This window comes from Pan paniscus, chromosome 10 (assembly GCF_029289425.2).
Source record: "Pan paniscus chromosome 10, NHGRI_mPanPan1-v2.0_pri, whole genome shotgun sequence".
Classification (NCBI taxonomy): Eukaryota; Metazoa; Chordata; class Mammalia; order Primates; family Hominidae; genus Pan; species Pan paniscus.
Window position 1 is genome coordinate 82980582 of NC_073259.2, and position 12379 is coordinate 82992960.

A 12379-nucleotide genomic window follows, 5' to 3' on the forward strand; every position below is an offset into this window, starting at 1 on the left:
TCTTAATCAAAACCTGATAAGAACAATATAAGAAAAGAAAATCATATGCCAGTATTACCCCATAAAGCCTAAATAAAATATAAGTAAAGCAAATGCAGCAGTGTATGCAAATATGTTATATATGTTCAGTTGTGATTATCACAGAAATTTGAAGTTGGTATTGTGTTCTACATTCAATAAATAAAATGTGTTGCATTAACAAATTAATGAGAAAAATATCTTGTTGAAAAGTTATATAGCAAAATTCGTAATCCATTCATAATACAATTTCTTGATAAACTGGAAATGTCATGTAACTTCCTCAACATGGTAAAGGCATGTACAAAATCTTACAGTGAAAATAAAAACTAAATGTCTGATTATTTTCTTCCTTAGAGTTAATATGAGTCAAGTATTCTTGCTTTTACTATTTCTATTTAATACTGAAGAACTGAGATTGTCTAATACACAAAAAATGATTGACAAGAAATAAAAAGTTCTGCAATTGTATAAGTAGCATTTCAAAAGAAGATATATGTGCATACATGCACACATGCATACCTTATCAAGTATGCAAGATTTTACATTAATATCTAAAACTTAACTGGCTCGATGATTTAGAAATAAAAGGAAAATCACCATTTAAGATAGCAGAAAAATATCATGTATCTAGAAATAACGAAACATTTACATTAAAATATATATACTTTGTAGACATAGAAGATATGAATAAATGGAGAATTATGCTATGTCAATGAATTAAAGTATTCCATATTTAATGTGATGTGACTTTTTTTTCAAATTGCTTTATAACCACAGAATCTGTGAAATGCGGAGGGTTGGTGGGGGTGAGGATTTATACATTTATAAGGAATACAAAGGACAAAATGACCTAGATAGCATAGCCTAGATAGTAGTCCCACTCAAAGTCCCATAGAAAAGAGAATCTGAAGAGGAAACTTAATTGCTAATGCTTAATTGTGAGTGTTATTTTCAGGGGAAAAAAATAAGGAAATAAAGATTTGAAGCCAAAATATAAATAGGAAGCAAATATATTATGATGCATTCACAAGATGGCTGCTTCTTCACAAGGAGACAGTCACTTGGCCACACAGGACGTTTGTAGAGGTTGTACAGAAACACTACACCTCAGAAGTCCATGCACGATCGCAATGGAGAAAGACTTTATCAGCTGCCTCCCATCTCTGATGTGCTATTGATCAAGTTTGGTGTTATGAGAAATTAGCCTGGCCCCTTTGGCAGCTGGTGGGAAAGTCTCACCTCATATCTTGCCACACAGTGCTCACACCAAAATAGAAAATAGTGGGAGAAGCCAGGGACTCCAGGTGTTGACCTAAGTGAAGAACGTGGCTGCCCCTCACAGGGTCCGTCTGCTGCTTTGGAGTCAGGTTGGAACAAGCATCTCAGTGCCCAGGAGGCAGGAGCATCTGACAGAATCCAAGGTATCATAGAAGATGATTTTAACAAAGTAGGAAAGTTTTACCAGATAGCAAGACTTAATATTATGCTCTAGTGGTTACCATCCTATGGCATTGGGATGGAAAGTAGGCCAGAGGGTCAAAACAGAAGACCCTGAAGTAAAACCAGGCATATATGGGAACTATTTATGACAGATAATTCTGCGGTACTGGCAACACTCAGTGTATTGATTTGGGTATCAGTTACAATAGTATTGACTTGTTACATTCTATCTGTAAAATTGATTTTACTCGGTAAATTGTGTGTTTGAATACTATACTCTGTAAAAAATTAGTATAAAATAAATGCAACTGTTTCTGTCAAACATATGCATCGACTTTCTACATCCAAATTTTAAAAATCAATTTGTCTATACTTTAAAAATATCCTTCAGGGATTTTTATTATGTTTGCTTTGAATCTATAGGTCAGGATAGAAAGAACAAAAGTGAGTCTCCCAATTCATGAACACATTTCTTTCCATTTATTTGGGTTGTCTTTGATTTCTTTCTTAGGTGTTTTACATTTTTTGCCATACAGATTCTGTACATATCTTATTCAATATGTATTTCAGCATTTCACCTTCTGATATCACTGTAGATGTTATTATTATTTGTTTTTAATTTTAAATTCCAAACGTTCATTGCTAGTATGTAGATATGCAATTGATTTCTGTAAATTGAACTTGCATCCTGTAACCATGCTAAACTCACTTACTAATTCTAGGAACTTCTTTTGCAAATACTTTGTCATTTTTCTAAGTATGCAATCACACAATCTGCGAATAGAGACAGATTTATTTTTTCTGTTCTAATTTGTTTTCTAAGAGTCCCTGGGGAAAAGTAATTTTTATTATTTCAAGTTTGAATGTGTTGGTTTCAGCATTAGATTAAAAGAAACTAAAATATCTTAACAGTATTTAATTTATCACAAGTGTCAGATGCTAAGTAGAAAAGGTTGTACTTCTAAGTACAGAATCATCCCTTGGCCTGTTGTCTTGGACCCTCTGTGAAAATCTAGGTAACACAACTCTCCAGGAAATAATTTCTTGGACAGGCTAGCAGCCCATCTTTGCTTGTGTGCCTTATCATCTTGATAACTTTCACTGTTTTTGATTTTTAACTTGCCTACAGTCTTTTATCCTCACTATATAGATGATAACCAACCACCCAGTTTGCCCCAGACAATTCCTATTCTATCCTTGACAGTGCTACGTCTTTAAAAACAAAACAAAACAAACAAACCTCAGTCCCACACAAACCGGGACTTTGGTCATCCTTGATATAGAATAATATGTATCTTAAGAAAATACTGTTTCTGCTATGAAAAATCACATCTAATATTTCTAGAAATATTAATGCTAACATTTTAAGGTGTAATGAATATGAAACACTGCTCATCAGTCTTAACTGTTTTAACACTTTAAAATCAGACTATCTACTATTTTAGAGCTCTCCCTCTATAATTTGGATGTATTATTGCATTTAAACATCATTTCTATAAACACTTTACATAAAACAAAAATGTTATAATTTACATGACAATCTTATTTATATAAAACACACAAATATTTAGTGCATCCTTCACCGAGTAATATAGAAAATTTTAGTTTTTCTTCACAAAAATCTCTGTACACTGCCCTGGAAATAGCCACACAGCTTAGAAATGAGCTTCATTAAACCCTACTGACTTTGCCTTCTGAAATTTTCCATCATGTTTACCTCCTTCCGCCTGCTGTGAGAAACAACTAAACAGTATGTTCACTTTTGAGGCTCCCAGAACACTCAGCAAGAAGTGGAAATCTAAGGTCTTCTGTAGTACTAATTTTGATTTATGTAATGGGGAGAGATTTTTTTATACTAGATTAACTACTTCTCGCTACAGGTTGTAGAAGATGCCTTTGATCAGGAATGATATTATTAATTGTGGTAAGAAATAGGGAAAATATTCTGTAAATGATTCAGTGCAATATGTGATAATATGAAAATAAGGTCATAATATATTACTAAGTGGAAAAAAAGCAGATTATAAAGCAGTATGTGAATTGTGATCCTGTTTTTAAATACATATATAAGTGTACAAAGTCTGGGAGAAAATTCACCTAAATGTTACCATGTCACTGGGTGATGTGATATAACTGGTGGTTTTTACTTACTTTATTTTGCTTCTCTATTTTTAAATGTTCTATAATTCATAGCATTTTTATAAAAATCATTCAACTAATCAAGTTATAAAAAGTACTAGTTTCTGAATATTTGCATGGTTAATATAAGAGCAATGTTGTGTCATCTAAAATGCACTGGACAGCCAGTCAGGTGACTAACAAATTTTAGCTGTAGCACTTACTATGTAATAAGGTATTCAACCTTCATCAGCCTTAGATTTTTCATTTGCAGAATGGAATAAAATGTCTCATATGGCTTCTGGGAAAATGAAATGAGATTCTATACACAAAGATACTTTGAAAGCTCAGCTGATATATAAATATCCAATTGTGCTTTAAAATAATAGTTTCGCTAGGCCGAACACGGTGGCTCATGCCTGTAATCTCAGCATTTTGGAAGGCCGAGGCAGGTGGATCACCTGAGGTCAGCAGTTCAAGACCAGCCTGGCCAACATGGCGGAACCCTGTCTCTACTAAAAATACAAAAATTAGCTGTGCATGGTGGCACATGCCTGTAATCCCAGCTACTCTGGAGGCTGAAGCAGAAGAATCACTTAAACCCTGAAGGCAGAGGTTGCACTGAGCCAAGATTTGCCACTGTTGCCTGGGTGACAGAGCGAGACTCAGTAAGTAAATAAATAAAATAATAATAATTGTTATTTTATGGTTTTTAAGCCATAGTTAATGTTCTTAGGCTAAGATTTTAAGCTTACTGCTGGTTGGTTTGTGTATTTGAAAGAAAAAATTAAACTATGTTAAAATATAGAAAATTTTGTATAAAATGTCTTTAGTCAAATCCTTAGTGGATCATACTATGTTCTCTATAACATATGACTGTATGCCTTTTTAAAAAATTCTAAGTGATATTTCCAAAAAAAAATTTTCTGAGCATTAATTTATTTTCTACGTTGAATATAAATAAATAATTCTAAGAGCTATATGGGTTTTAAACAAAAATCAAATCGATTTAGAAATTTTTATGCAATAACAGGTTAGAAAAAGAGGTCTAGAAATTTGATGTACATTCTCCAAGTTTTAAAAAATTCTTATCTTAAAAGACACGATACAATTTTTTCCACAACCATGTTCTTTGGCACTACTGGTAGAGATTGAGATAGCTGTGCCATTTGTCTAATGTTTATGTGTTCAGCTCTGAGTGGGCTTGCAATGAAGATTTGTTTCATACATATTTAAGAAAACTGTCTTTCAGAATTTGATCCTGAGAACATTGAATGCCTAAATATTTTAAATTGAGGTTGACTTCACTGGTTATATCCATAATATCTTCACCTTGTGTCTATTTCAGCTTGCAATATTCTAGATTTATAGCAAATATTTCATCTCTCTGGTCTTATACTTTGATTGCCCTAGTTATTAATTGCTCACTAACATGTGTTTGCATCCACAGAAGCCAAAGTATTTTACTAAGTGTGAGAACAAAAAATAACAGAATATGAGGTATCTGCCATTAATAAGTTACAGCTCTATAAAACTCTCAGATTTCCCCCATATAGTTAAGGAGAAAACATCCTGGAGATTTTCTTTTTTCCGACAGTCTATTGGTATTGATTCAGTACTTCATAAAACTTCAGACCTCATCTTCTCTCCCATTATTCATCTTTCTACAGAATATGTATATATGGCTCCTGGTTGTGTTAGGTCTCATTTAGGTTCTCCACTTACTCATCTGGGGCTAATTCTAAATCCCGTATGCAGAAGAAAGCTGTGCCAAATAGAGGTATTGGAAGATGCTAAAGTCCCAACAAGTGTTTATATATGGTTTGTAAGCCTTGCTCACAAAAGGCAATTTTTAGCAGTATCTTATTTGATCTCCACCAATTGACAAAGATTGAAGGCTGTGTTGTCATGTGTCTTGCTGTTTATACAAATGTAAATCAGCTCAATAACCGAAGTAAACAATCTTTTCACGTTGTAAAGGGTTCTTTCTGATTTAGGTTATATTGCTAATACAAGGTAAAGCAATAACTGTCAGATTTCTTCAGGGGAAAATGGTAAAGTGTTCCCCCCAACTACCTCTGTCTCTAAATATTTAGCAGAATCTTTATGATGCAAAGTAGATTTACACATTGTCCTGAAATCCTTCACCTGCACTAATTTTTACCCTTCAGTGATGTGCCATTTGATTCTCTGTCATGCTTAAAATAGAATTGCAATGAAAAGGAAGAAACATGTTCACAGTTAATGAGCTATTACTTGGGTATTTGAGCATAAAGAGACTTCAAGACTTAAGGAAATGAAAGAAAGTACAAATGAAAACTTTTAATCACAACCTAATTACTTGTTCACAAATATTTTCTTGGTCATAGAAACTTTTTTGGATGCCTGATTATTGTTTCTTTGAAAATTAAACCCTTTCTTTTTTCCCAGACCTGTCTCATATTCTATTTCCTTGCAGTGCTATGTGTTCACCCCTCTTCATATTGGAATGCATGTCTTTCAGTAACATCAATGGAACACATATGCAAGACTCATTATAGATCCATAAAGTAAAAAGCATGAACATTCACAGCTGTATTTCCTGTGCCTAGAACAGTGCCTGGAACCTAGGTGAACAATGAACTCCTCACAGTGCATTTGATTTGAAAAATCAAATGTCGCCTCTTGTACTTCAGTGATATTACACAAATTACTCAAATTTTCAATAAATGTATTTTCTGTATGAGTGAAGCTTAAAAATATCTCCTGTGTTTAGCTTTTCACCAACATGTGCTCATCTTTTTACTGTAATTTTTAATTTAAGTTTTCTTTTAGGTTGTGCCTGCTCAGCTTTATTCATTTCCCATTACACTGGAAATATTAGGTTTTATGAATTAATCATATTATTTGTAAAATTTTGCATAGTTTTAATAGATTCTTATAAAATCAGTACAGTTTCCTTTTGCAATTCAACTCTCAAGTGTGACCTACTCTATCTAAAATATCCTCTCTGAGTGTCCCTTTCAAAATCACTTTTCTAAGCTATTTTGGCAAAATTTTATCATTCCATGGAATAAGTAGGCAAGTCAGGGACAGTTTTCTCACTGTTAAGCCTTCGAGATGAGGGCTGCTACATAACATTTATAATCTCTTTGCAAAGAAAGTCCTAGATAGAAAATGAACAGTTTTTAAATATAAAGTAAATTAGTTTAAAAATTAAAAAACAGGTAAAATATTATCCTTTTCTTTCATCTTTAGAAATAATTGTTTATTTAACATTTAACTCACAGAATTTGTGCAGAATTTGGCTAACATTATGTCCTATGCATTTTATGAAATACAAAACATGCATGTATAAGAACTATTTGAACCATGTGTAGGAAATGGAAAAGTCCTCTTTCAATTTTCAGACCCTGCTATGATCTGTTTTCTACACAAAGGCAGCCAGGTCTTAAGCCCCAGGTACAGGAAATAATCCTGTCTTTACTGACCCCTGAGTTACAACGTCTAAAAATGTACTTTTTAGACTCTTAGTTAACAGTTTATATGACATTCATCTTTTATTCCTGATAGGGACAAGTTGTAACATGCAATAAAGCCTGTGTTACATGCTATAGCTATACAAAGATGGCATTGTATCTTTTCATGTGCAATATCTTGTACAGGGAGAGACCAGGAGGATAAAGAATATTTATGCACTATGGGATTTAAAGAATGCCTGTAAAAGTGCCAGAGCATCCACGGAAGGAAAAGGTTGAGTCTAATGGACAATATCATAGAGTTATCTGAGCCTAGCAATGAATAGGTCTGGAAATGATTAATGAATATTGTAGGAGGCATGCCAGAAGAATCTTAAGTTTAGAAGGAGGAAATGGTGCAAATAAAACCACAGAGGTGTGAAAGAATCATAGACCACATTTAAAAAAAGAAAAAAAAAAGCTGTCCAACTTAAAGAAAACAACACAGGAGAAGTTGAAAAATAAAGTAACTAAATCATATTCAAAGGTGTGTGCCTTCTGTAAATCAGAAGAAAAAAATTACTGGGTGCTGCATACAAGTATCTCTGTGTTAAAAGATATCCACAAGTTAGTGCAAGAAATGTTGTGAAGGGAAAAAACAGGCCTGTGAATGAAACAGTTCAGATGATTGCACTGTATTTGGAAAAGCCTTCATTCATAAGCCTGTTTTGAAAGTTTCATTCCGTTTGAAGTAGGAGACAAGGTGGAAAGCAACAAAGAAGACTGAAAGGTCTGAAAACAGCCTTGTGCATTGCCAGAGAGTGAAGAGATGCATGTAGATGTGGAAAGGGGTAAAAACAGAGAAAGACTGGATATGTTAGAGTAATTGCATCCATTCTGCACATACTCAACCATCTGGTACAATCAGAAGTACAGAAATAGGATTGTATCAGGAAAAATCATTTGCAAATGACAATACACAAAAAGCAGCCTGTTACTTGCATAAATAAGGTTTGTCAGTTTCAAATATTAATTCTTCTGACAAATTATTAAACAAACCAACAAATAATACAATTAAAGACAAAAGGGATATAATATGTTTAATAGTACATAAAATTGTTATTGGCAAAAATAAAAGTGCAACTCAACTAATCAAATGCAGGTACAATTATCCTAAAGCCCCTACTAGATGAAAGAATAGGTAACTTGCAGGTCAGAATTGCACTAAGATAAAGCCCAGGCCCAAATACACATACCAGTGCTGTATTCATAATGATGCCTGACTCTCAGCTCTCCAAACCTAGTATTTTCCGAAACTACTGAAGAGCAGTGTCAGTGAGTTGGAGAAGTTCATCCCCGTGCTATCACTACTTAAATTTATGTAAAACTGCTCTTTGCATGAACTAAATTACTAAAGAGAAAAATCTCATAGTGTCACAATTAAGAATAAAATTCTGAAAGTAGATATACTATAAAATGTTCAATCAATAGAAAATGAAAATTAAATATTTTTACATATGTAAATATTTGTCTAATTTTGTAAAAAATTGAAGTTTATGGTGGGGACTTATTGAAACATCGAAAATTAGAAAAGGAAAAAAAATCTTTATCTGCAGGAACTTCTCCAGCTTTACTGGTATTTAATTTTCAAGTTATGCTAACAATGGAATCTATAAACCACTAAAAGCATTAATACAATAAACCATCACTAATTAAAGAAAGGAAAAGGAAAGGAAACTTTCAAGAATAGAAATCATTCTAAATTGTATAATAATCGTATAAGAAAAAATTTTTCCAATTACTCTACATTTTAGAGACGATTCTAGAAATGGTAACATCAAGGTAAATTAATCATGCCATATAATACGTATTTTTACCCAGTACTTATTTTGTTTAATAAATCCCTTAAAATGAATATCGACCCATATATTTCATATATTATATAGAGGTGTGTATCTCTGGAAAAAAAATGGCTACACATATAGTAGTATGATTACTTTTATGAGGTAGAATATTATTGATTTCATAAGGTAAATATTTAAAATGCCCAGTTAATACTACTCTTTTAATATTTAAAATTTATACATTTCCCCCCATATTTTAACAAATTCTTAATTAGTGAAATTGAATTTGGGGAGATATACTAGTACAAGGAGAGAAGAAAGAGCATACGAGCTGCTATATCTCAATAAAGGACATGCAAGTAACCAACATCTGCAAAGATGTTTTGAATTATCAGTAATTCTGTAAACACCAGCCAATTCATTGGTTTTTTTAACTTGCAGATTGAGAGATATTGTAATACAATTTTTGTTCTTATGCAAATGGTGCACATTTATCATAAACAGAGAGACAATCTAGAAGTTTAAATGAACCCTGTGATACCAGACCACCTGGGTTTAAGTCCTGGCTCTGCAAATTACAAGCTGTTGTAACCTTAGGCACAATACCCTGCCAAGTCCTATCAGAGTTTGAGACAAATGGAAGAATGTATATCCCCATACATACTTACCTAAATATCCTTGTTTATTTTGAACCAAGTGGAGAAAGTTAATACAAGCTCACTAAATGTATTAACTAAAAAGTTAATACAAGCTCACTAAATATGGTATAATTTTTGTTTTTAAGGCACACCTGTATAGGATACTTACTGTAACTGGAGCTTGCAGGCCTGAAGTTGTGTGTGAGTCAGTGAGTGAGTGGTGAGTGAATGTGAAGGTGTAGAACATTACTGTACACTACAGAAGACTTTATAAAAACTGTACACTTACATTACAATAAATTTATTTATATTTTTCTTTCTTCAATAATAAACTAAACTTAGCCTGCAGTAACTATTCTGCATTATAAACTTTTCAAAGTTGTTTAACATTTTGATGTTTGTAAAGCAATTAGCTTAAAACACAAATATTATACTGCAGTACAAAAATATTTTCTTCCTTTTTATCCTTATTATAAAAGATTTTTTCTACTTTTTAATTTTTAATTTTTTTAACTTTATAAATTTTTCTGTTAAAAATTAAGATGCAAACATATACATTAACATACACATTAGCGTAGGCCTACACAGGGTCATAATTATCAATATCACAGTCTTCCACCTCCATACTGTGTCCCACTGGAAGGTCTTCGGGGGCAGTAATACTCATGGAGCTCATCTCCTATGATAATAGTGCCTTCTAGAATACCTCCTGAAGGACTGCCTGAGGCTGTATATAGTTAAATTTTCTTAGTAAGTAGGCGTATACTCTAACCTAATGATAAAAAGTAGAATATAGTAAATACATAAACTGATAATATAGCCACTACTATTATCAAATATGAACTATACATAATTGTATGTGCTGTACTTTTATTGCAACTTTTATGCAACATGTGAATAATATGTTGGGTCAGGATGTTATGACACCTACAATGTCAATAGACGATAGAAAATTTTTAGATATAAAATGAAATAAAATAAATATGAAAATAATAAATAATAAATAAATATGAAAATAATAAAATGTAAGGTGTAAGGAAGGGATCCAGGTTCAGCTTTCTAAATACGGCTAGCCAGTTTTCCCAGCACTATTTATTAAATAGGGAATCATTTCCCCATTTCTTGTTTTTGTAAGGTTTGTCAAAGATCAGATGGTTGTAGATATGCGGCACTCTCTCTGAAGGCTCTATTCTGTTCCATTGGTCTATATCTCTATTTTGGTACCAGTACCATGCTGTTTTGGTTACTGCAGTCTTGTAGTATAGTTTGAAGTCAGGTAGCATGATGCCTCCAGCTTTGTTCTTTTGGCTTAGGATTGAGTTGGCAATGCGGGCACTTTTTTGGTTCCATATGAACTTTAAAGTAGATTTTTCCAATTCTGTGAAAAAAGTCATTGGTAGCTTGATGGGGATGGCATTGAATCTATAAATTACCTTGCATAGTATGGCCATTTTCCTGATATTGATTATTCCTACCCATGAGCATGGAATTTTCTTCTATTTGTTTGTATCCTCTTTTATTTCATTGAGCAGTGGTTTGTAGTTCTCCTTGAAGAGGTCCTTCGCGTCCCTTGTAAGTTGGATTCCTAGGTATTTTATTCTCTTTGAAGCAATTGTGAATGGGAGTTCACTCATTATTTGGCTCTCTGTCTTTTATTCGTGTATAAGAATGCTTGTGATTTTTGTACCTTGATTTTGTATCCTGAGACTTTGCTGAAGTTGCCTATCAGCTTAAGGAGATTTTGGGCTGAGATGATGGGGTTCTCTAGATATACAATCATGTCATCTGCAAACAGGGACAATTTGACTTCTTCTTTTCCTAATTGAATACACTTTATTTCCTTCTCCTGCCTGACTGCCGTGGCCAGAACTTCCAACACTATGTTGAATAGGAGTGGTGAGAGAGGGTATCCCTGTCTTGTGCCAGTTTTCAAAGGGAATCAGAGAAAAGCAAATCAAAACCACCATGAGATACCATCTCACACCAGTTAGAATGGCGATCATTAAAAAGTTCAGGAAACAACAGGTGCTGGAGAGGATGTGGAGAAATAGGAAGACTTTTACACCGTTGGTGGGACTGTAAACTAGTTCAATCATTGTGGAAGTCAGTGTGGCGATTCCTCAGGGACCTAGAACTAGAAATACCATTTGACCCAGCAATCCCATTACTGGGTATATACCCAAAGGATTATAAATCATACTGCTATAAAGTCACATGCACACGTATGTTTATTGCAGCACTATTCACAATAACAAAGACTTGGAACCAAGCTAAATGTCCAACAATGATAGACTGGATTAAGAAAATGTGGCACATATACACCATGGAATACTATGCAGCCATAAAAAATGATGAGTTCATGTCCTTTGTAGGGACATGGATGAAGCTGGAAACCATCATTCTCAGCAAACTATCACAAGGACAAAAAACTAAACACCGCATGTTTTCACTCATAGGTAAGAATTGAACAATGAGAACACATGGACACAGGAAGGGGAACATCACACACCAGGGCCTGTTGTGGGGTGGGGGGAGGGGGGAGGGATAGCATTAGGAGATATACCTAATGTTAAATGAAGAGTTAATGGGTGCAGCACACCAACATGGCACATGTATACATATGTAACTAACCTGCACGTTGTGCACATGTACCCTAAAACTTAAAGTATAATAATAAAAAATAAATAAATAAGAAAATAATAAAATAAAATGAAATCTATTTATATGTGGAAGATATATAGAAATTTATATGTGGATATATGGAGAGAGCTATATAGGAAAACATATAACAGTTGGCCCTTGAAAAATGGGTTTGAACTGCAAAGATCCACTTATATGTGGATTTTCTTTCACCTCTGCTACCCCTGAGATAATAAGACAA